Source organism: Ursus maritimus, unplaced genomic scaffold (genome assembly GCF_017311325.1).
Source record: "Ursus maritimus isolate PB19 unplaced genomic scaffold, ASM1731132v1 scaffold_7, whole genome shotgun sequence".
Lineage (NCBI taxonomy): Eukaryota > Metazoa > Chordata > Mammalia > Carnivora > Ursidae > Ursus > Ursus maritimus.
The window spans coordinates 76,358,947-76,380,929 of record NW_024426885.1 but is presented as its reverse complement, the minus strand read 5'-3'; the positions used below and the strand labels follow the sequence as shown (position 1 = coordinate 76,380,929).

Below are 21,983 nucleotides of genomic sequence, written 5' to 3'. Positions count from 1 at the left end.
TATTTAGGCTAGTTCCCCTGTTTTACTTAACAAGTATTTCTAATTTTTCCTCTTCGCTTTTATTTTATTACTTTTTAAAGATTTCATTCATTTATTAGAGAGGGAGAGAGAGAGAGAGTACGAGCAGGGGAAGTGGCAGAGTAAGAGGAACAAGGAGACTCCCCCTGAGTAGGAAGCCCGATGTGAGGGTCAATCCCAGGACCCTGAGATTATGACCTGAGCCAAAGGGAGATGCTTAACTGATTGAGCCACCCAGGCACCCTTCTTTTCCCTTATATCTTAATGTATTCGACAATTGTAGGCTCTTGGCCCTATGTGTGCCAGGTCATGCACACGATGATGAGGGTCTTGGTGAGCCAGGCTCCCCTGTCCTCTCTCATGGTCTACTCTTACAACCTCAGCATCCATGACTGTCTGTGGACTGATCCTAGAAACCCAAGAAGGGGAGGGCCTTTTTTTCTCCTAGAACTGTACCTGAGCCCCTAATTTCCTATAGAACAAATGTGAGGACTTCCCTGGATTACCAAGGGCAGGTACTGAGGACACAAGACATTGTGGGACATCTCCCAGTGTGGTCCCACAGGGCTTCTCACCTCTATCTGCAAGGTATGCCAGCCAAGGCCAGGGGCTGAGTGTGGAACTGAAATCCTGATGAAGGGGCAGTCAAGCCCTGCCCACTGTGCCTCACTCCAGGGCATGAGAGTGATGCTGGAGGGGAGGGGTCCTTTCCTTTCTGTTCCATGATGCTCTGGGGACTTACACCTCTTGGCCACGATGGAGGAGCTCGACCTTCCCACAGATAACAGTGATTAAGTCTGGACAAATTATTCCTAAGAAAGCACTTGATGGAAGGCACTGCAGAGTCATTCAAATGAGGTGGATCCTGGAGGGGATACCTGTGGAAAGAAAGTGCTAGGAGCGAAGTCTCAGTGCAGCTGTTCAGCCAAGTAAATGCCCCAATAATATTGAGGAAATGCCTCAATAAATATTAAACTTCACCAAAATGACTCAAGTCAAATAGAAAATCTTCCACATTAAGTCAGCCTCAAGCTCAGATGACTTTCCTGGTGAATTTCATCAACTTCAAGGAAGAAACAACCTTACACTAAGTCTTTCGGAACACAGAAGAAAAGGGACGTCTTGCTGACGAATTGTGGGACACCAGTATTTCCTGATACCGAATGTCAAAGTATACAAAAGCAGAATGACAGGCCAGGGTGCCTCATGATCATGGTCACAAAAATTCATAACAAAATAGAAGCATATTGGCTTAGCAGCATATGGCAAATAGAGAATATCATGACCAGGTGGCATTTATAAAAGCAGCAATGCAAGTTACAGTTTACATATGTCAAACTTTGAAATCCAACATATTTGCCTAATCAGGGACAGATAGAAAACAATAATTTCAATAGATTCCGAAAAAAAATCAGTCGACAAAATTTATGACCTATTCATTATTTTTTTTGAAAAAACTCTCAGATTTGGAATAGAGGGGCATTTCCTCCATGTAATAAAATATATTTATGAAGAACCTTGAGCTAATGTTATTGGTGACAGTTGGAAAAATTTTGTGCCTGGATTGAGAACAAGGCCAAGAAATCAGCTCTTATCGCCTCTATTCGGTGTTGGGTACAGGATCCAGTAAATGCAATATGGTAAAGTAAAGAGAAAGAAGTAGTGAAATGTTGAAAAGAAGTAGTGAAACTTCTCCTATTCACCAGAGGCATGAGTTGATATAGAGAAGTCCTAGGGAATCTGTTTTTAAAACAACTAGAACTAATCTATATATTTGGCAAGGTCTTAGGGTACAAGGACAATGTACAACTACAACAATCAATTTATACTTCTATATTTTAGCAGTAATAATTTAGAATGTAAAAGTATCCATTTCAATGTCAATTCTCTACACGATACTTTCTAGATTCAACTCAATGTTAATTACAACCCTAGAGAAATTACCAGCCTACTCCATAATTTATATGGAATGCATTAGGGGAGGATTATACTCCATGATTTCGTGTATAAAATTCATGATTTCGTGTATAAAAATACAGTAATCAAGACAGTATTGAATTGGCATGGGCACACATAAATACATTTGTAAAATAGAGCAGAGAATCCAGACATCTACCCAGTTTCTGTAAGTGGGACATAGATTCTTCAAGTAGGCGTAAAAGACCTTTAGTGGAGAAGACAAAGACTTCTCAACAAGTATTGCTGAAACTGCTGGATATCTATGAGAGGTGTAATCAGTTTCAACCTCTGCCAAACAGGCATGTAAAATTAATTCAATTTTATGACTGAATATAAAAGCTAAGTCAATAAAGTTTCTACAAAAACAAAAAACAAAAAGCAAAAAACAACAACGAACCAGGAGAATCTCTTTATGAAATTGGAATAGGCTAAAAGTCTTGGTAGGATATTAAAACCATAAACAAAGAAAAAAAGAAACGGGTAGACTACCCTTCACCAAAAATGAAAACTCTGCTCATCGGGGGCACCAGTGAGAAAATGAGATGAGACACACGTTGTTAGAAAATATAAAATTCATCTGAGAAAGGACGTGTCCTAGAATATATAAAAATTCTGGCAAAGAAAAATGTAAGCATAAAGCTTGAAAATGCACAAAGGAAATCATGCAAAAGCTCTGTAAGCAAAAGAAAGTAATTGGCACCACTTCTCATCAGGGAAATAGTCATGAGATTACAGTAAGATACTGCTCATACCCACAGGAGAAACGCTGCAATTAAAATGACAGAGCACAGCAGGAATTAACCCAGGTACTAGGGAACCAGCCCTGCCACACGATGCTGCAGAGAAAGTAAAGGAGATACCTCCCTCCACTTTGGAAAAAGGTAAGATGACCATCTCATTTGACATATGGTGACCAAGGGTTGGAGGTGGCAGCTACAGAGCAGTTGGGGTGTTTGCGTCACAGACAGTGGGGTCAGCCTGTCATGACCTGCCCTGACCTGTCCTGAGAGCCAAAGGAGGGCAAGGTCAGTGGTGAAGGGAACAATGCGTCTCCTCTCTCTGAGCTTGTTTCCACAGCAGTACACTGGCCCTCAGCTTTGTGTGAGCAGAGCACGCTTCCTTGAGTCGTGAGTTTGCCTGTGCCTTCCCACCCCAAAAACCTACCAGGAGCATGTGGCTTTTCCACCATTGGTTAAAGCACCTACAGAGTCCATAGAGTTCATCGTGCATACGTAGATATACCCAGCAACTGTGTCTACATCATGCATTCATTCATGTACTCATTCATTCATTCCACAAACAGTGACAGGCACCTCCAGAATTTGCAGTAGTCCTCCAATAGATACCTGTGGGCGTGATCTGCCACTTTTCTCTTTGAAAATGGATTTTACTAATTAGTAGAAGGAGGCACAAACAGAGCTGCAAGGGTGGCCTCCAGTCATCCTATACAGAAAACTTCTCTGAATGGTGATGCCAAGCTGTGCTTTTCAGCCATGCACAAGCTCCATGCTCGAGTCTGGGCTGCAGCCCCTGGCCAGCCTAGAAGGGGCTTTTCTCTGTCTCGGCTCCCTGGTGATTGGGGATGGCAGGGGCAGGAGGGGCACGTGGCTGGGAGAAGGTGGTGGGGAGTCCAGCACAGCTGTTCCCAGCAGCTCCTCCCTGCATCTCCCTACAGAGTTCTGGAAGGAAGGCTCTGGAGAGTTTGTTCTCTCTTTGTTTTTCCATTCTCTCTTAATTTCAAAGTCTACCTTCTCCATGTGAGAGAGAGAAAGAGAAAGATGGCCACTCTCTTTCAGCACTTGACGTTCCATTCCAGTCTTCCGATTTTCTGAAATCTAAGAGAAAGTGTTTCACTACATTCAAGGTCTGATTCCATTCAGGCTGCTATAACATAGCATGCCATAGACAGGGGGATTCTGAACAGCAGAAACTTACTTCTCACTGTCCTGGAGGCTGGAAGTCCAAGATCACTGCACAGGCAGACGTGGTGTCAGGTGAAGGCTTCCTGGTTCATACTTAAATTTTCCCTGCTTGTTTCTAATTCTACTGAGATGTAATCACAGGAAATGAGCTCCATTGCAATATTTTATTTTAAAAAATTGAGGACCTTTTTGTTGTCCAAAATAGTGAATTTTGATAAATATTACATGGTCATGATATTAAACATTGTTCAACATTTAAATTGCATGTACTCCATTATTCAGGAGTTTTAATTCTTAAAGAAACCAGCTGCTTAACAGATTATTATGTAAGACCCCTCAGAGGTGACCAGGAATGGCTTCGCTCCTCTGTTCTTCATTCAGATGCTCATATATTCATTCCTGCCACACACACATGCATAGAGCACTGAGCACTGAATCCTGGCCAGGCCCTGTCGCAGGCACTGGGAAACATGGGTGAGGAAGGGCACTGGTTTCAGATGGGGTTGAGCTCTCCTACACTGTGCGCAACGAGAGGAAAGGCAGAGGAAATGGCATGCACAGAAAACAGGGTGGGTATTTGGGACCCTAGGAGGAATAGTTGAAGTAGAGGGGAAAAGAGCCAAGAGCAAAGGAGTGGGTGTGTGACTTCTTTACTGTTCTAGTCCTGCCCACTCAGCCCTCTGCAGCATGGTCAGCCCTAGTTCCCTGGTGCAGGTTGAGGTCAGTGAGTGACTCAGTTGAGTGATCTCCATGATGTGTTGGCCCTGGTGGCTGCAGGGGTCTCTACATCAGATTGGACCACTAGGGAGGAATCATCCTGCCGGGATCTTTACAGTTGGACAACCCAGGAGATATTGGGGAGTTTTATGGTCAAGGATATGAGGCCAGGGCTGTCTCTGGCTATCTGTAGGAGATGACGGAGGATGATGCAGTAGTTCAGCTGTTCAACCTTATCTTGGCTTTGTGCAGAATTCTCAGCCAAGGAAAGATTTTTTTTGTTTTTTAATAGGAGATAAGGAACATGCCAGTAGCAATTCAGTGGTGGATGTAGCAAAGTGGAATGTTTCTCAACATGTCTTGTTCTGTAATAGAAATGATATAAACCCAGAAGTGCCAGATGTGTGGATTGTTACAAACCTATGATTAGAGACACCATATACATTATAGTAAGACATTGGGAAAAGAAAATCCTCAAACGTTCATATGAAAGAGAACTGATGTATGGACTGCAGTTAAGATCCAGACACTGGAGGAACAAACAATCCAGCAAAACACAAGCAGAAGAAGCTAGCACACGTATAAAAGTACTGTGGGCAAGTGAGAAGATCCACTGCCTGCATAGAGCGGCCCCTGGCTGTGTGCAGGCTCAGCCGCCATGTCTGCAGGACCGCTGGCTCTCTGAGAGAAGAGGGCACACATGAGCCTGTGCAGCCAGAGGAGGGAGAGCATGCGGGTGACCAGGAAGGAGGATCACGGAGGAAGTGAAGGACGCTGTCATGTAAAATGAATGATCTGGAGAGACATCGGTTCTACATTGTGAGTGCTGGAGAAGAGGAGAGCCCACCTGCCTGGTTATTATAACGATATCCAGCCCAAGAAGCCTCAGTCAAAAGGGCAGCTCAGCATCTCGTGGAGAGAGGAAAATGGAATGACGGAAGTTTTTTGAGAGAAAGAAAGGGAGCTGTGCAGGATAGTTTCCCATCAACATAGACCATGATTTCCAACAAGAGACAAAAAGTTCTGAAGGAAATGACCTAATGAGCTGTGGAATCTGCAGAGTGATTTGAAGAGCTCAAAGCCACGATGGAAAGAAACATTTATTCTTTTCAGAGCCAGTTTCTTTCCCAAGAACTAAAAGCTCATGATGAGCTGTGGAATGAGATGTCCTTTCCAGACAGGAGGTCACAGATTTGAAACAAAGACTGATGGAAAGCACCATTCAGCTGCAGCTTCGTGTATTTAACAATTCCAGCGGACCATTTGGTGGGGAGAATTGCATCCCTCATCTGTGCATCTGGTTGGGGTGTTCTGTGTGATAGAGGGTCTCTGGCCACCCACTTAGATCCTCTGCTGACTGGCACCTGTCCTGTTCCTCCTACTCCTCATCTTCTTTACCTCAGGCTGAGGTTTCCATTGGCCTAAATGGGGAATAACTGGCAAGAGGAAGTCCCCTTCCTATACCTCCCCGGGAAGCCTGGGGTGCATGGCTCCAAGCTGGCTCCCCATCAAGCTGAGGTCAGGGGGCATGTTCCATGGGACACCTCCCTCCAGAAAATGGAGAGATTTGTCTCCTGGACTCACTGGGATCATCCCCACGTTACCCTGACAGTCAAAATCCTGAAACGCCCTTAAGTCCCTTGGTTTCTTACTTTTCCTTAAAATATTCTTTATTCTACATATTTAATTTTAGGATGGAAAAGTCTTTGAAGCAAGTGATGTTCCTTTCTCATTCTGCATCTTGAGCATAGCATCATTTTTATGATAGATTTAGAAAATAGAAATCATCTCATTTCTCCCCACTGCATTGTACTCTGTAGAAAACAGAAGTAGTATTTTATGTGGTGAGTCAGTCCACTATTCCCTAGACAATACAGGATTATGTGTGAGCATTTTTCCTCATAGAGACATGTGGAAAACAAGCAAACATTCTCTCTGTTAATGTTTCTATTTACCAGCATTCTAAGAAAAACATGAAAATTTCTTGGTGGTTTCCGTAATTTATAGCTGAATTATAAGAATGGCTAATCTGTGACTGAGAGGAGGAGGCTGTGTTTGGAGTGGGGGATCTCGTAGGGCTGGACAAACTCAGGTCTAGTGCACACTGTCTGGGCCAGTCTCCCGCTGGGGCTAGAATATACTGAGCTGCTTACTGAAAGAGAGGTGGGCTCCGGCTGTGACTCCTTGCCTGTGGCCGTCCTCAGGAGCAGATCCAGGATGAGGGGGCTCTCAGACTCTCTGGAATCATGGGCTCAAGCTAGTGTCCCTGCATCTTAGCACCTGTTGCCAGCCTCAGTTGCTACTGAGGATGGAGTAGGGAAGCAGAGCTGCTCAGCAGCCCCGCTGATCCAGAGTCATGGGCATATGAGATGTGGGTAATGCCAAGCAAGACTGAAAATTGGGTAGTGAGGTGGGGGGGTCCTGCATCCAGGGCCCAGGCCAGAACAATAGTCCAGGTTAGGCTCATGTAGGGCCTTATCCTTATGGACAGAGGAGTGGCCAGAGTTGTGAGAAAACCTCCAGCAAGGACTCTCTTGGGTCAGCCAGAGCAGGATTTGAGCTGGGCGCCAGGATCCATCGGCAATGCAGTATCTCTCCATTTACGGCACTTAGCTGGGCCTCCGTTTCCTGATTTGCATATGGGTGCTGTTCTAGAAACTGCCTGTCAGTGCTCCTGGGAAGGTTCCACTATGAGCAGAGGGTCTCACTAGTGCCTGGTATTCAGCAGATACCCTGATAAACACACATTTGGTGTGAACAAAATTTTTTCCTTTTGGAGACCATCAACACAATTGCTTGGGCTGCCCGGCAAACATGTCTTTGTGTGAAACTGGGAACAAAATTATTCCCACACATTACTCTGTGGGTTGGAGCTTCTCAGAAATGTGCTCCTGCCTAGAAAGTCTGTGTCTACACTGCTCACTATAGAAATTCAGCCCAATGGGTTTCATTCTGTTGTCCAAGTCTGTTCAGTGCTGAGCTCACTTAAATGCTCGACAAGGCTGTGGCAAATCCCTCAGTGCCTGTCTGGGCTGTCCTTACCTTGATCCTGAGGGTCACATGAAACAATAGCGTGTTTATATTGTGGCCTATGTCATTTTCCATTCACTCTGTTTGAATTCCTCTCTCTGGGAGAACTGCCAGAGAACCCTCATGTTTCAAATAACACTGTGTTGAGTAAAGCGTTAACAAAAACCCTTTCTTCTATTTTATGGAATTAGCCCTTGGGTTAACTCTCTAGCTCCCTTTTCCCAGAAACCTGATAAAGGTGGAATGTCTGCTGTGCTCCTGAGCAGCACTGCACGTGTAGAAGCCACCTCTGCCGGTGCTCTGCCTCTGACCCGGGAGGACAGAAAGGACTAAAATAGGGTGGGAGGCATAGCTTTGGACTTCCCAAAGTGTGATGGTTCTTGTGACTTCGGGGTCTCTGGTGGAGACCTGGAAGTTTTGCCTCTGGAGATGTAATTGTTGGTTCCTATGTGGCAAGAAAATTGTGCCCTGGCTCTGCTGCTTCGGGAGAATGTGGTGGTTTCACTCTAAAGTATTGCTTCAAGGTGCTGGTTCTGAAGCAGAAAGCGAAGCTTAATATTGCTGTGTAGGAAGTATTAGTTGGACTGTCTTTCCACCCTACATGGCAAGGGGAAATCTGTGTGTGTGTGTGTGTGTGTGTGTGTGTGTGTGTGTGTACCTTTGAATCCCTTGTCAGCCCCTACCCCACAAGTCACCTCTTCATTAGTGAGTATAATGAGTGCGTTCTGCTGTTCTTTTCATGGCGACTCCCCAGTTGACTCCTTGGATGGGGACCACAGGGCTGACAGGAGCAGAGAGGCTGGATAGGTGCTGGGCTAACAGAAGTGGGGAGGGAGGGGCGTCTGGGTGGCTCAGTTGTTAAGTGCCTGCCTTCGGCTCAGGTCATGATCCTAGGGTCATGGCTTGAGCGCATGCAGGGACAGAGGACCATCAACAAGCAGGCCACAGCCCAGGGCAGATGGGAGCGCGACGAGAATGGAATGGACAGAGAAGAGAATCAGGTGCCGTGGGCTCCAGAATGAGAATTCTGTGCTGATGAGCTCATGACTTCCTCCCTCCATCTCTCTATGAGGAGCTGACCCCATAGATCATGAAAGAGGAGGACCTCATAGAGACAGGTCTGAAAGAGAAATGCTCTTATGCCTCAGCCTGGGTGGAACCAGGACATGAAAAGCAGGACCATGAGGAAGAACTAAATTCTTCAGTCTATAATTACTACAGAGGGACAGGGATTTCATATTTACATGGTCTACCTGTGAACTCAATTCTCTGAAAGATATAAGAAAAGTCATCGATTTTCAGTTTGTTTGGCTTGTTGTTGTGAAGGTAGGAGTTTGACTTTCAAGCCCTTTACATGTTAGAGCTGAAACTAGAAGCCAGAATGCATTCTTTTCTGTTCTTTTTTTTTTTTTTAAGAATTTATTTATTTATTGGACAGAGTGAGACACAGCGAGAGAGGGAACACCAGCAGGGGGAGTGGGAGAGGGAGAAGCAGGCTTCCCGCTGAGCAGGGAGCCTCATGCAGGGCTCGATCCCAGGACTCCCCAGGATCATGACCTGAGCCGAAGGCAGACGCTTAACTACTGAGCCACCCAGGTGCCCCAGAATGCATTATTTTCTATATTATCCAAATGCTATCTTTCTTGTAAACATAGTAAATAAGGGAGGCAGCAGGCAGAGGGGATAGTCCCTGCTTTATGGTCCATCCCTGATGGTATATTTCTGTTTCCTGCTGGGTTCTGACTGCTTTGGGCCCCATCCAGCTTCCCCAAGGGATACGAGGACCAATATTTCAGCACATGTGTGACCCCGTATGCCTCTTCCCACAGATGGGGGAATGCTGATTTACATGTGACCGGAATGGTGGGGCCCCTGTGGCACACATTTTCCAGCGGGGCCCACCTTGAAGCAGGGTTCAGTTTTATGTAGTCCCCAAATAGATCCAAATTCTTCTCAGTTGAATGGGAAGTGAGTAAGTGACTGGGGATTTGTAGACAAAGATGTGTAAAACACAATTCAAATAACACTTCATCAGCTTTATTATTAGAACTCTGTCTTTTGCTTTCCCAGCCAAATTATTTTTTTTATTACTTTTTATTTTTTGTAGGATTCTCCTTCAGGGACTATCAGGATGACCTCCATGGGCCTGACCTGACCAATTTCTTTTTCACTCCCATGTGAGTGCTCCACTCAGAAAAACTGAATTCCCTTGAGCTGTGTCCATCCACCATTTTCCGAGTTCACAACTTGTGAAGACTTAGGTCATCCTTCTACATCTGGGAAGGAAGTTCTTTGCTATTTTTAGTCCTGATGCCATGTTTCTTAGCTTGTGTGGGCAGTGTCTCCCTCCCTGTGCCAGGGTTCCTCTCATTCTTGCACACATCCCACCCTCGAAAACTCCCAGATGGATACCACCCCATGCTCCAGGCGAGCTGGAGGACGGAATGGATATTTGACTCAGAAAGAGCAGCGGGGTGGAAAATCAGGAAACAGAGAGTTGCAGTCATTACCTTATCATTTCAGTGATCCTTCTAGAGAATATCTTCCTGACCTGTGAAATGAGGGGTGTGGAGGTGATTTAGAAAGAGAATTTGCAACACCCACTTAAAATTTTTAGCAAACATTAACACACTTTTTAAAATTTTAGATAACAAGAAAATTAAGATAACACATGCTTTACAATTCTTTTTGCGTTGTTTTGTTTGGAAAGATATCTTATCCAAATTATAATGGAACAATATCTACTAACAGATGAGGATGGTAATTTATTTATTTATTTTAACAAATCAAATTTTCACAAGATGTCTGAACACAAAAGACAACACTGGGTGATCATGATATAATTTCATATGGTGAGAGAAAAAAAACCTCAACCTTTCCATCTTTTTTCTATCTCTGTGCAAAGAAAGTATAAATAGATGATATTTTTGCCTTGTCACCTACAGTCAGGTTTTGGCTTTCTTTCTAGGAAAATAGGTTTAATAAAAATCAAAACAAACAGAGAATTCTCTTCATGAACACTTTCATTAGAAAACAAGAAGTTAGTCAAATTTCCTACCCTCCTGATGTACCTTAATGTTCTGCTGTGGATTCGATTCCACTTTTAATTAAAAGGATATTAAAGGATAGCAGAATATGCCGCTCAAAATGTGCCACTTTGACACATTGATTATTGAACTAAAGTTACCTAAGTCAGCGCAAGAAGGACACTCTGACCCTCCTCCCCCACCCCTTACAGCAGGAAATAGATCTCCCATGTGAAGGTCCCCTTCCTGCCCCTGGAGGGTAGAATGTACCCTTGCCATCCTTATCATCCATATCAGAGACAGGGAATTTCGGGCCCAGAAGGCTGTTTAAACAGACCTTGTCACTACTTCACTAATTTACTACCCAAGCCCAAACTTCCTTGTCTTGTAGGTTCTTCACATATATTTTGTTCTTTGTCTAAAAGGTATAAAAGCTGCCTCTTCTGGTCATTTTTTGAGTCTCCTAACTTTATGGGCTCCCATACATACAAAATTAAATTTGTTTTACTCTTGTTTATCTGTCTTATGGCAATGTAATTATTAGGCCAGACAAAGAAGCTAGCAGGGAGGAAGGAGAAAGTTTTTCTCCCTCGCAGCATTAAAGAGGGTAAACACACTTCCTGCAGTCTTGTGAAAGTCATTTAATAATAAATAATTTGTGCTGAAGTGGAGAATTCACATAAAGGAATAGATTTTTGAAGTGAGACAGAATAATTTTGTAACTTGCAGAAAGAATATGGCTTTCAAAACCTTGAAATTATAGTGAAAAATGAATTTTAAAGGGCCAACCATGACATTCCCACTAGATTACTATAACAGCCACCTTCCATCTGGCAAAATCAACAAGCCTTTTAGTGACAGTGCATTTTCTTTTCCAATTAATCTGTATTCCCTGATCACACATATGTAAAACTGAATGATTTTCAAATGCCCAACTAAATCCTTTCTTGCTTGGTATATCATCATGCCAGAAAATTTAGAGATAACAATATCTTTATTGTGAGGCATATGAAAAATAGAAAATAGCAGCATAAAATTATTTGTGATTCTAAATAAATATTGGTATGCGTTTATAACTCTGTAACAATTCATAGCATTATTTTTTAAGTACTTCTATAGCACACACATTGAATGCAGTTTTCAAATTTCAACAGTTGCGTCTTCATGCCCTTAATCCAGATGAGGTGGACAAACAGAATGGATTAACTAGTGTCTAGCAGCAAAAGCAAGTTAGATAATATGCTTTCCAGTGCTTACTTACTTTCAGAGCTGCCTGGGAGGCTTATATTTAAGGAATAGGCAAGTTTGGAAAAATGTGGCCTAGTTTGAATTCTTCTTCTATAAGTGAATAGTTTAAAGAGTGGCAAGAGGTGAAAGATTTTAGAACTTCACTTTACTTTGGAGCAGTACCCTGTGCTAATCAAATCGTGATCAAGTTTTCCTCTGAACCATTCATTTATCCTTTACAGATAAGCAATACTGTTCTTTAGGAGATTCCTATAAAAAGAATAAGAATGGCTCAGAGCACAGTCACTCTGGTTGGAGATGGTCTTTGGATGACACATCAGTTTGTTCTACAGAATGACAAAACCTAAATATTTGTGTGTAATAAATGAGCAGTTTTTGCTTCTCAAATAATTTTTTTTATTTTTACAAAAATGTTCTAAAATAGACTTGACTTTTTTTTTTTACTATTTTAATTAAGAAAATATTGCCATATAAGCTTGTCAGTGTTACTGATTTTTCCGTAAAGCTGCTCTTGCACTGACAGGAAAACAGTAAACTAAATTCAGTACATATTATCTGCAATATGAAAGGGATTGCAGGTCAGTCCTGGTGTAATATTTTATTGTTGTTTCCTTGCATTTATTTTCCAGAACAGACTCTGAACTTCTTTATAAAAATATTGTTGTACCTCAGGTTTCCACTCTGACATGTGAGAGCGTGGAAGCCATTATCCCCACTGTTCCAACAAGAAAAAGGCTGAATGCCCTGAAAATCAACAACTTTTTTAGAACCCATTAGAGAGGTTAAATCACAGGGCAAACTGCTACTTCAGAATGCAGAGAGACAGAGAGTGAGTGCAGAGAGACACAGCTAACAGAAGCTTACTGTAGCAGAGACCATGAGGCTGGAAACTGTAGGAACACTTACATAGTAATTCTGATGAATTACTGCAGGCTAAGTGTGGAGCAGTTTGAGAATAAGAAAATACTGAGAGTATTATTTTAGGAGAGGCCCTGCACATTCTGAGCCTTTACCTCCAGGAGCCACACCAAGTGAACAGCCAAGAAAAAGCACTCGTGTATCTTTTTCAGGGGGAGGAGAAAGGAACCATTTTGAAATATGTGCAGTTCTCTGTAACAAAGGCCTACCTCCGGGGAACAGGACTTTATCAGAGCTGCCCCTGGGAGGGCCTGGGGGCCCTAGTATTTTGCCCATACCCTTTCGCTTCTCTTGTAGGCATCCTTTCCTTTATTTAAATCATTAGGTAAGTGGTCAGTATGCTCTGGTAAGTCCACTCAATGATTGGATCTGTTAAAATTGTTATAATAACCAGTATTTTTCTGGCCTGCCTATTGGAGGCTCGTAGATCCCCAAGATACTCAAACTGGAGAAATCTTTGCACTGGCAAACCATTCATTTGGGGAGTTATAAATGCATATTTTGGAGCCTTGTTAGAACCAGAATCAAAAGCTTCACGGCAGAGCCTGGGAACTTGTATCTGGAATTCTGACCAGGTGGTTTTGATGATTAGCCAGGTTTGAGAACCCCTAACCTAAGCCCTGGGAGATCTTCAGTCATCTTAAAGCTCTATCACAGACCCTACATAGCAGGAATGTGTCTTCTCTGCTGGGAAGAAATAGTCCAGTCCACATGGGTAAAAATTACAGTGTAAATAAATAGAAATCAAGGAAAATGTTGGGTTAAGGGCTTGATACATATTGCTTTTAAACTTTTATGTTAAATTGTTTAGTAAGCTATAACTGTTTACAAATATTACAGTCAACCTCCAGGAACATTATCACAAGTTGTATTCAAATTAGTGGAAAGAATTGCAGTTATTATGCAATGGTCATACCTGGAAATGAGGAAAAGGATTATGGCTGACAGCGGTCTGTACCGATTTTTAGTAAGTGTCCCCTGCTTGCTGATGTCAAGGAGACTACATCTGCCATGGTGTGGATGTCTCTGCCCTGTGTGTTTACACGATTTTAGGTCCTTAGCTAAATTAATTAGGATATATCTAACCTTTCCTTGGAGATGTGTCTGCTAGGAAAAAATAATCCAACCACATGGATAAAAAATATGATATAAATTAGTTAAATCCACAGAAAATCATAGGTGAAACCGTCAATGTATCCTTAAAATTCAAAGAAAAAAACTTGCACTGAAATCCAAACTACTATGTTAAAGTGCTTTCTTTTACCTTGTTTATAACTTAGAGCCCACAGTCTCAATTAATTTGGGTGGGGAGCATTTCAGTGGCAAAGAGAAAATCTCTCTTTAAAAGATAACATTCCTCTGGAGGGTCTGGGCCTCCCTCAACAAGAGATGTTCAGTATGACTCTTACTAATTCACTGGGTTTTGTTTTGGTCTTTTAGGCATGGGACAACACAGGATTGTTCTCCTAAATTAAAGACAAGGAAATTCTACCACATAGAAGGAAAAAAGCATAGCTTTTGAAACTAGGAGCGATAGGTTTGATATAAACTCCAGCACACACAAAATGTGTGATCTCTGGTCAACTGTTTATAATCTGAGAATATCAGTACCTTTGTCTACAAAAATTAGGAGACAACTTTACTTCTAGGACTGTGGTTAGGATAAAATGGGATAAAGTACATGAAAATGTCTACTATAGTACCTGGATCACATTGTACCTTTGAAGATGCTAGTTTCCTTTTTTTTTTTTTTCTTTTCCTTCTGCAAATACTTTCTGATCACCTTCATCAGGCCCTCTGTCAGACAATATATTTTAAATGGGAACATGAGGTCACCTAAACTCAGTGCCTAGCTCCGTGTAGATGCTTAATAAAGACAGTGCTATATAGAGTAGAATCGGATCTTTGCCCTGAAAGAGCCTGTAATATAATGAGGAAAAACGTGTATGCACATAAAAATATGTACCATAATAGGGGCGGCTGGGTGGCACAGTTGGTAAAGCGTCAGACTTTTGGTTCCGGCTCGGGTCATGATCTTGAGGTCATGAGATCAAGCCCCATGTCCGGCTCTGCAGTCAGTGCAGAATCTGCTTGGGATTCTCTCCCCTTTGCCCTCTGCCCATCCCGCTTGTTCTCTCTCTCTCCCTCTCAAATAAATAAATAAATCTTTTAAAAAAGTACGTCCCACAACTGAGCAAAAAGTAAGTACAGGCTGGGGGATATTACAGGATCAGGTGGCTACTGAGAAACACTGTGACCATAAAGCCCTGAAAAAAGGTGGACAAAGGCCATGTTTATGAATATGGATAGCATCCAACACACATGTAATTGGGGAAGGTTAGTTTGTGCTTCAGAATTTCTCAAGCAGAGGAGCTGAGAAGAGTGAGCAAGACACATTTTGATGAGCTGATGAAGGAAACTGAGTGGAAAGGACAATTCACAAAGCTGAGAGTAGGACTAGATGTCTGCTAGGTGTAGGTCACTCACATGCTTCGTTAAGAAGTTTGGCTTTTATTCAAAACCCCAGGAAAATATTAAAGGCCTTGGAACATTTACATGACTGGTGAAATAAGTGTTTTTTGGTTAAAGTTAGTTTTGGGCAAAACTGATTGGACTGGAGTCCTGACTTACTGAAATGTGTATTTTAGTACGCTCTTGATAAAAACGCCGGCTTTAGCTGCAAATATTTTTGAATGTTTTCTTAAGATATGTTTAAGTGAGGAATGCACTGTTTCTTATCAGAAACAACATAGAGAGAGTCTGATCTTTGAGACATATTGCTCCCCTTGAAATTCTTCAAGACTATTTTTTTTTCTAGCAGCCAGAGTTAAGGAGCTCAGCGTGCAGAAAGTGAAAGGAGTTTGGGAGGAGAGGGAGGAGCTAGGACTTTGGATGCCCTCCTTGTTCCCCACAAACACTGGGATTTCCTGGATATTGGAAAGCCGTGGGATGTAGAAAAGCATCTTGGCATCAAAGAAAGCTTGATTTAAGTTCTGACTTTATCCTTTTCTGGCTGTGCTGTCTTCATGTAGCTACTTAACTTCTCTGAATGTCAGTTTCTTCCTTGGTAAGTAGAGGTAATTATGCCTACTTCTCAGGGTTCTTGTATTAAATGAGACATGCCACAGTGCCTGGCATATAATAGGTAGTCAGTGGATACTGTTGAGTTTCTTTGGTTTGCAAGTAATGGTAGTAAGAAGAAGGGTTAGGTGCAGACTACTCCCATAATGATGGTTTGGGCAAATTCTCATGATGACAGTTAGTCATTAGATATAATTACTTTAAAAAAAATCTGTGACGTAGAAAAGTGCAGTTGTACGAGTCAAAAGAAAGCCCTGGTTATCACTTAAAGCTTTTTTTCTTTAAATTCCTTACCCAGTGAATTGTATCTATGCTCATTAACTCTTCTATGGCTCTTTCTCTAGTAGGGGATAGAGCATTGCTTCAGCTCACAGTACATTCCTGTCTTTTTGAATACAAGATGTATGGTGCATAGTAGCTATTTCTCACCACTTCCTTGGTTTTGAAAGTAAGTTTAGGCTTATCATTTTCCAGCTGAGAAGCCCAAGGTGAGAGATTAAGTGTCTTTGTCATTATCACATGGCTCAGAGATAGGGATGCTCAACCCACTGAGCTGTGAGCCAAAGGCATTTTGTCAGGACAGATAATTTTGATATGAGTTGTATTTTATGAAATATGAACTTCAGCACCAAAATACTCAAGTCCTCGCTATTAACCTCTTGTTGAAAGTTAAATAAAATTGTTGTAACTAGCCAGACTCTACTCTCCTTCAAAGCAGAGAAAAGAAAAAAAAAAAAAAAAGATCGTTTATAAACCTGAAGTGGAGATCACATTCCACTGCCTCCATAATGGGGTAGGGCTCTAAAGACATTTTGTGTTCTGGTAGCCTATTTTGTGGAGCCAGATTTCATCAGAAGGTGGCTCAGCCCACACAAATGAATCTAAATATTCATGATTTAATTTATTAGAATCCAGCTGGTTTTTACTGAGAGTGGATGAATCTGTTTTGTTATTTACAGAAATAGCGCTATTTCCTGTTACTCCCGTGCCATCCTGAAGTGACCTTGGCTATGAACAGTAGTGCTGCTGCTCTCCAGATGCAGGAAGTGTTCATGCAGCCTTGCATCGCTAGGTGGCAGAAGTGCACCTGATAAAGTTTGCAGAGCTGTCCAGGAGGCACTTGTATCCTCTCAGTGGTGATGAGCTCCTTTAATTAAATAGTCACCCCACACACGAAGCCCACTCAGAGTGTTCTGATTGAAAGAGACATGTAATATACTCTTTCAAATGTCCACAGGGAATTGGCTTTTTACCATATTGATGGCTTGGCCACAGATGTTTTTGTGGGTCCTGCTTATTCATTTTAGTAATGGGGTAGAGTCATCTTGGGCTTCCATTGCTCATCCATCAATGGTGAGTATTCGAAGAAACATAAAATCTGTATTTAAACCCTGACAGAACATCGTGTTTGCTACTGAAAATCTCTGCTTATAAGTCTTGGTGTCCAAGAAAAGGTTGACAGGAGAAACAATTTACTGCCTTTTTTACGCTCATGATCGAGGAGAGAGAGATTTCATCACAGAATGGATCTCAGTAATGACAGAATAACCAGAATCTAGTTCCAAGTGGTACTCAACTCTGCCTCAATATCTGCGTTGCTTTAAAAAAAATTGCAAGTTTTTGGACACTGCTTCAACCGTAATGAGTCATAATCCCTGCACTATACGTATTTGAATTGCTGCACACATGATTCTGAAGGGCAGACTTTCACCCTTGGGTAACGTTTGTACCCAGAATCCGGATCAGTGTGTCAACAACTGTGTACCATGCAGGCCTGCAGGAGCAGTTGAAGGATCCAAGGTGTACCTTGAGACCATGACCAGAGCCGAAACCAAGAGTCGGTCACTTAACCAGCTGAGCCGCCCAGGCGCCTCTGAATCTAGTGCTCTTAATGGTGCATTTAATCCCAGCACAATCACAGAGGAAAAAGTCACATTTTCTCCTCTCAGACACTCACTTTTGTCTACAAACAAGTCTGGAGTTTCTATGAAGTTGCTTCTGAGACTGTCCCCAAGACACGGAGGTGGAAGGGCCGAACGTGGGAGGTTCTATCAGTCAGCCGAATGTGTGTGAATCCAATCTGCTTGTTTTTACTTTTCCCTTTGAGTTGATCTATTTTGGGTCGTGTGGGTACTGTTCAAACTGCCGCTCGATTTAAATAAACTGTGTCTAACAATAGTTATTTCAGTGACAAAAATCAATTGAACTTATAATTTGATAACATGAAGTACCAAGAACTCCTCTGATTCACTTACCTTTTACTTTTTAAGTACATGTGTTGGCAAGGTAGCCCCAGAAAGCCTCAATTATTGAAAAATATCCAGGGAAATGACATTTTCATCTGGGGAAAAACATTCATTAACTCTGGGTTAGCCAACCACTCCTTTTGTTACTTTACTAGATTTTACCAGCCTCTTTCTCTCTTGGTAACACATCTGTTATCACAACCCCAAGGAAAGTCAACACTGAATTTGAGAAATCCAGTAAACATCGACGTCAGTGACATTTTGTGTTCTGTTTAATCAATATCGTAAATATATGCCTCAGAAAATAGTTTCACACGGCCTTCCAGTATTTATGGTGATCTTGATCTGGGTCAGGTAGAATGGCTAGATTTCAGAGACATTGGGAAGCATAAGATCAACAGGGAAACTCTCTTACCAAGAAAGATGTTTCTGTGTTTACAGCAGCCTGAATCATTAAGCTTTCTAGGTTACTGCTGGACAGAGAAAAGATTGGGGTGACCAAACCTCCCTTTCAGGGGTCCTCTAATTCTAAAACTTGTGCCGAGCCGGAAAGAAATCTACATCTCCCAAATTATATTTTCTTATTGCAGGCATTCGCAGAGATAGCAATTATTTCTCAGGGGGAAACTGTCATAAATATTCCATTGGAAGTTGGTCACATGTTTGTAGCTTTAGCTTGGAGATGGGGTCACTGGCAACGTGTGATTGTACTTGCCATTGGTGTGGAATAAACTCTCCCTCAAAGAACCTGGACACATTGTTCTGCATTTGTGCTTCTTATTCTTATTGAAGAGAACATTAGAAAAAATCCCGTCAAATAGTATGAAAGTGACAATGTGTTGCTTTTGGAAACTGGCTTGTATTTTATCAGGAAGAGCTGTGTTTATTGGTCGTATAGTTACTGAAAGTTTAAAATCATCAAAATGGGCTACCATTGTAAAAATGAAGCAGATGAGGGACAGACCTGTATCTCTTTATTATTTAGTTGATGATTTGCTTGTTTATTTGTACAAAACACAAACATTTGCTTTATTTGAGGAAAAAGTAAATATCACTCTTCTTTTTTATTGCCATTAAGCAATTGGTAATAGGTAAAAAAAGATAGCATGAACATTTCTTGGATGCTAATGATTGGTTGGATAAGAGAGTTCTTTGCTTTAGGCTTTCAAAATAAAAATCCATTTCTTAATGAAAGGCACTTACAAAGATGAGCTGCCTGAGATACCACATGATGAATTTACAGAACTTTATGGTTCTGCCTAGTGTGAATGCCTTTATCTGATGTGTCAATAAATCAGTTTGTCGAATTTGTAATTAAAATGTCAATGGAGTGCATGAAATCTGTCTGCAGGTCCAGCTCATCAGTCATTACCAGGTACTCGAATCACTACTTGGCCTGACTTGAGCAATAGTAACCAGGCCATCAGGCACTTTGCAACAACAAAATCACTAGCACCATTTGCCTTGGAAGTAGGAAAGGTTGCATTCTGTGCAGTGAAGAGTTCTCTCACTCCTTTTGGTCAGCGCTAAATCATAGAGCATCATATGTCCTTAGAACTAATTTGTGTTTAGTTTTTGTAGTAAAACGAGATAATAAGTTTCATGTCCTTTTAATAACCTTATGAATTTCAGTTACTAGTTGCAAATGGATGTCTCACTATTATCCTCCAGGTAGATTTTGCGTAGTTTGAATGTTTCCAGTCTATAAAGTTATCATTATTTTAAAATTATTTTTGGTAATTCTGAATGCCTAAATTTCAGATATTTCTTTTTTTTTAAATTTTGTATTATGTTACATTAGTCACCATACAGTATATCCTTAGTTTTTGATGTAGTGTTCCATGATTCATTGCGTATAACACCGAGCACTCCATGCAATACACGCCCTCCTTAATATTATTCAGATGTTTCTAATAAAACCCATATTTCTGGCTTCTGTAGAATAAGGCAGGGTTTGGCAACACCAGCCCCGTATTTCTACAGATACCACTTGCTCGCTTGAGTAGCAACTGCCATGTTTAGACAGAAGAGGAGTTCCCTAGTCTGCCATTCTACTTCCTTTTCCCAGTTTTACTCTAGTGAGATTAAGTCTTAGTTGCTGTTTATAACCATCTTTGCAGTGGCTTTTGTTATAGTAGGGCTAAAAGGAAAATATTGCTTATAAAAATTGCTCATCTAAAGTGGAAAAATGAAGGTTGGAGTGAGAGGGGCGAGGCATATGTTTTCACTGTGAAATCTGTTCTGAATTCCTCGCAGCTACTCATCCATTGGGCAGAAAGGTCCACATTCAAGAGCAGCTCATAGCCACCTTGTTCCATGTACCAAAGCTGCTTTCCCCTCCCCGCGCCCCCCCCCCCACCCCGTGTAGCTTTTGTGGCACTGAAACCTCCTGGGCATCATCATGGGATACCATTGTTCTTCCCAGCCAGGGAGTGCTGATGACAGCTGTCAGCCCTTCCCCAGCAGCCTTAGTGCTCCCTTTGTGTAATTTTCTATGGTCATGAAGACAATCAGATTTTTCACCTTGTTGTAGGACAATTAGCACCATGACTTTGTTTCACAAATTACAGAACTAACAGAAATTTGGGCAATTCTTTGTTTTCTACCTCTGCCTTATTTTATGATTCTTTATCTATCATCCCTGGTGTCTCAAAGAACCATATGATGATCATATAGATCCTGGAGCCCTTCGGACTTTGTCTTCTAGCTCACATGTTGCTGAAGACTCGAGGGCAGGGAAGGGAGATGGGTACAAGTGTAATCAGAGACGTGTGTTGTTCCTATAACTTGTGAGAACCCTAAGATATAGAACAATAAATATAAGATGCAAGAGGATGAGATTAAGATGCTGTTTGGGGGAAAAAATCCAGTTAAGGTACTCCAGGTTTCCAAAGGGAATATATATTGCCAGAGTAAAATGATGGACAAAGAAAGCATTTTTCATTATGCTGTGGCCTTGGCCCCAAAACACAGTGGAAAACTTTATTACATACAGAGAAATTATCTGTCTACACGGAAGGCAGGCTTGGGTTCTCTTACTGATGCAGTGTATGTAATTCCGCCGACTTCCCTCCTCTCAAACCCACCCCTGAGTCTCAGAACTTCCTGCTTTAACGGCAAGGGTCTGAGGCAGCTGGAAGCAGCAGGTGCTGTAGCTCCCACCATTGAAGTGCAACGATATGGCTCCAAAAGGTTTCTGGCCTGTCTCTGCTGGGCCTATCAGGTTTCATGGAAAAGCAGCATCAGAAAGGAGAAAAAATATTTATGCATATAATCTCTAATGCGTATAATCTGTACCCAAGGACAGTAGTCAGATCCATAGAAAAACTCCTCCTCCATGAAGACAAGTTGAGTTCAAGTTCTGCAAACAGCACTGTACATAACCTCATTACCAATTTACTAATATAACACAGAGCATATTATAAATAATAATAAAGTATACAATGCTTTTCATTATAAATTCCGTATTACCAATTGATTCTTCCAGAGACTGTCATTGATTTTTGGCATACTCGTGTATCCATAGCCAAACTATGATTGCAATTGATGAATGACTATGGTTCCAACATGAATGTTGATTTATTTTACATTAATGCATAAAATGAAAATAAAACAAAGATGTACACTGGATCTTCCCTCATTTGTCAATAAAGTAAATGACTTGGCTAGATATGATTAAAATGTAATTTTTGAGTACTGTAAGACTAGATCCTCAATTTTTGTGCTCTTCACCATGTAATAGCTACAGACACATCTTTAAAAAATTTTTTATTTAAATTCAATTTAGTTAACATATTCTGTATTATTCATTTCAGTGG

At 41.6% G+C, this 21,983-nt stretch overlaps 1 long non-coding RNA gene across 1 annotated transcript; it reads left to right on the top strand.

Annotated features, from left to right (window-relative positions):
* Nucleotides 1–15,817: 15,817 nt before the first annotated feature.
* Nucleotides 15,818–18,918, top strand: LOC121101229. The gene is made up of 2 exons (XR_005833189.1): nucleotides 15,818–15,905; nucleotides 16,879–18,918. It is a non-coding gene; the product is annotated as an uncharacterized LOC121101229 (long non-coding RNA).
* The last annotated feature ends 3,065 nt before the right edge of the window (nucleotides 18,919–21,983 follow it).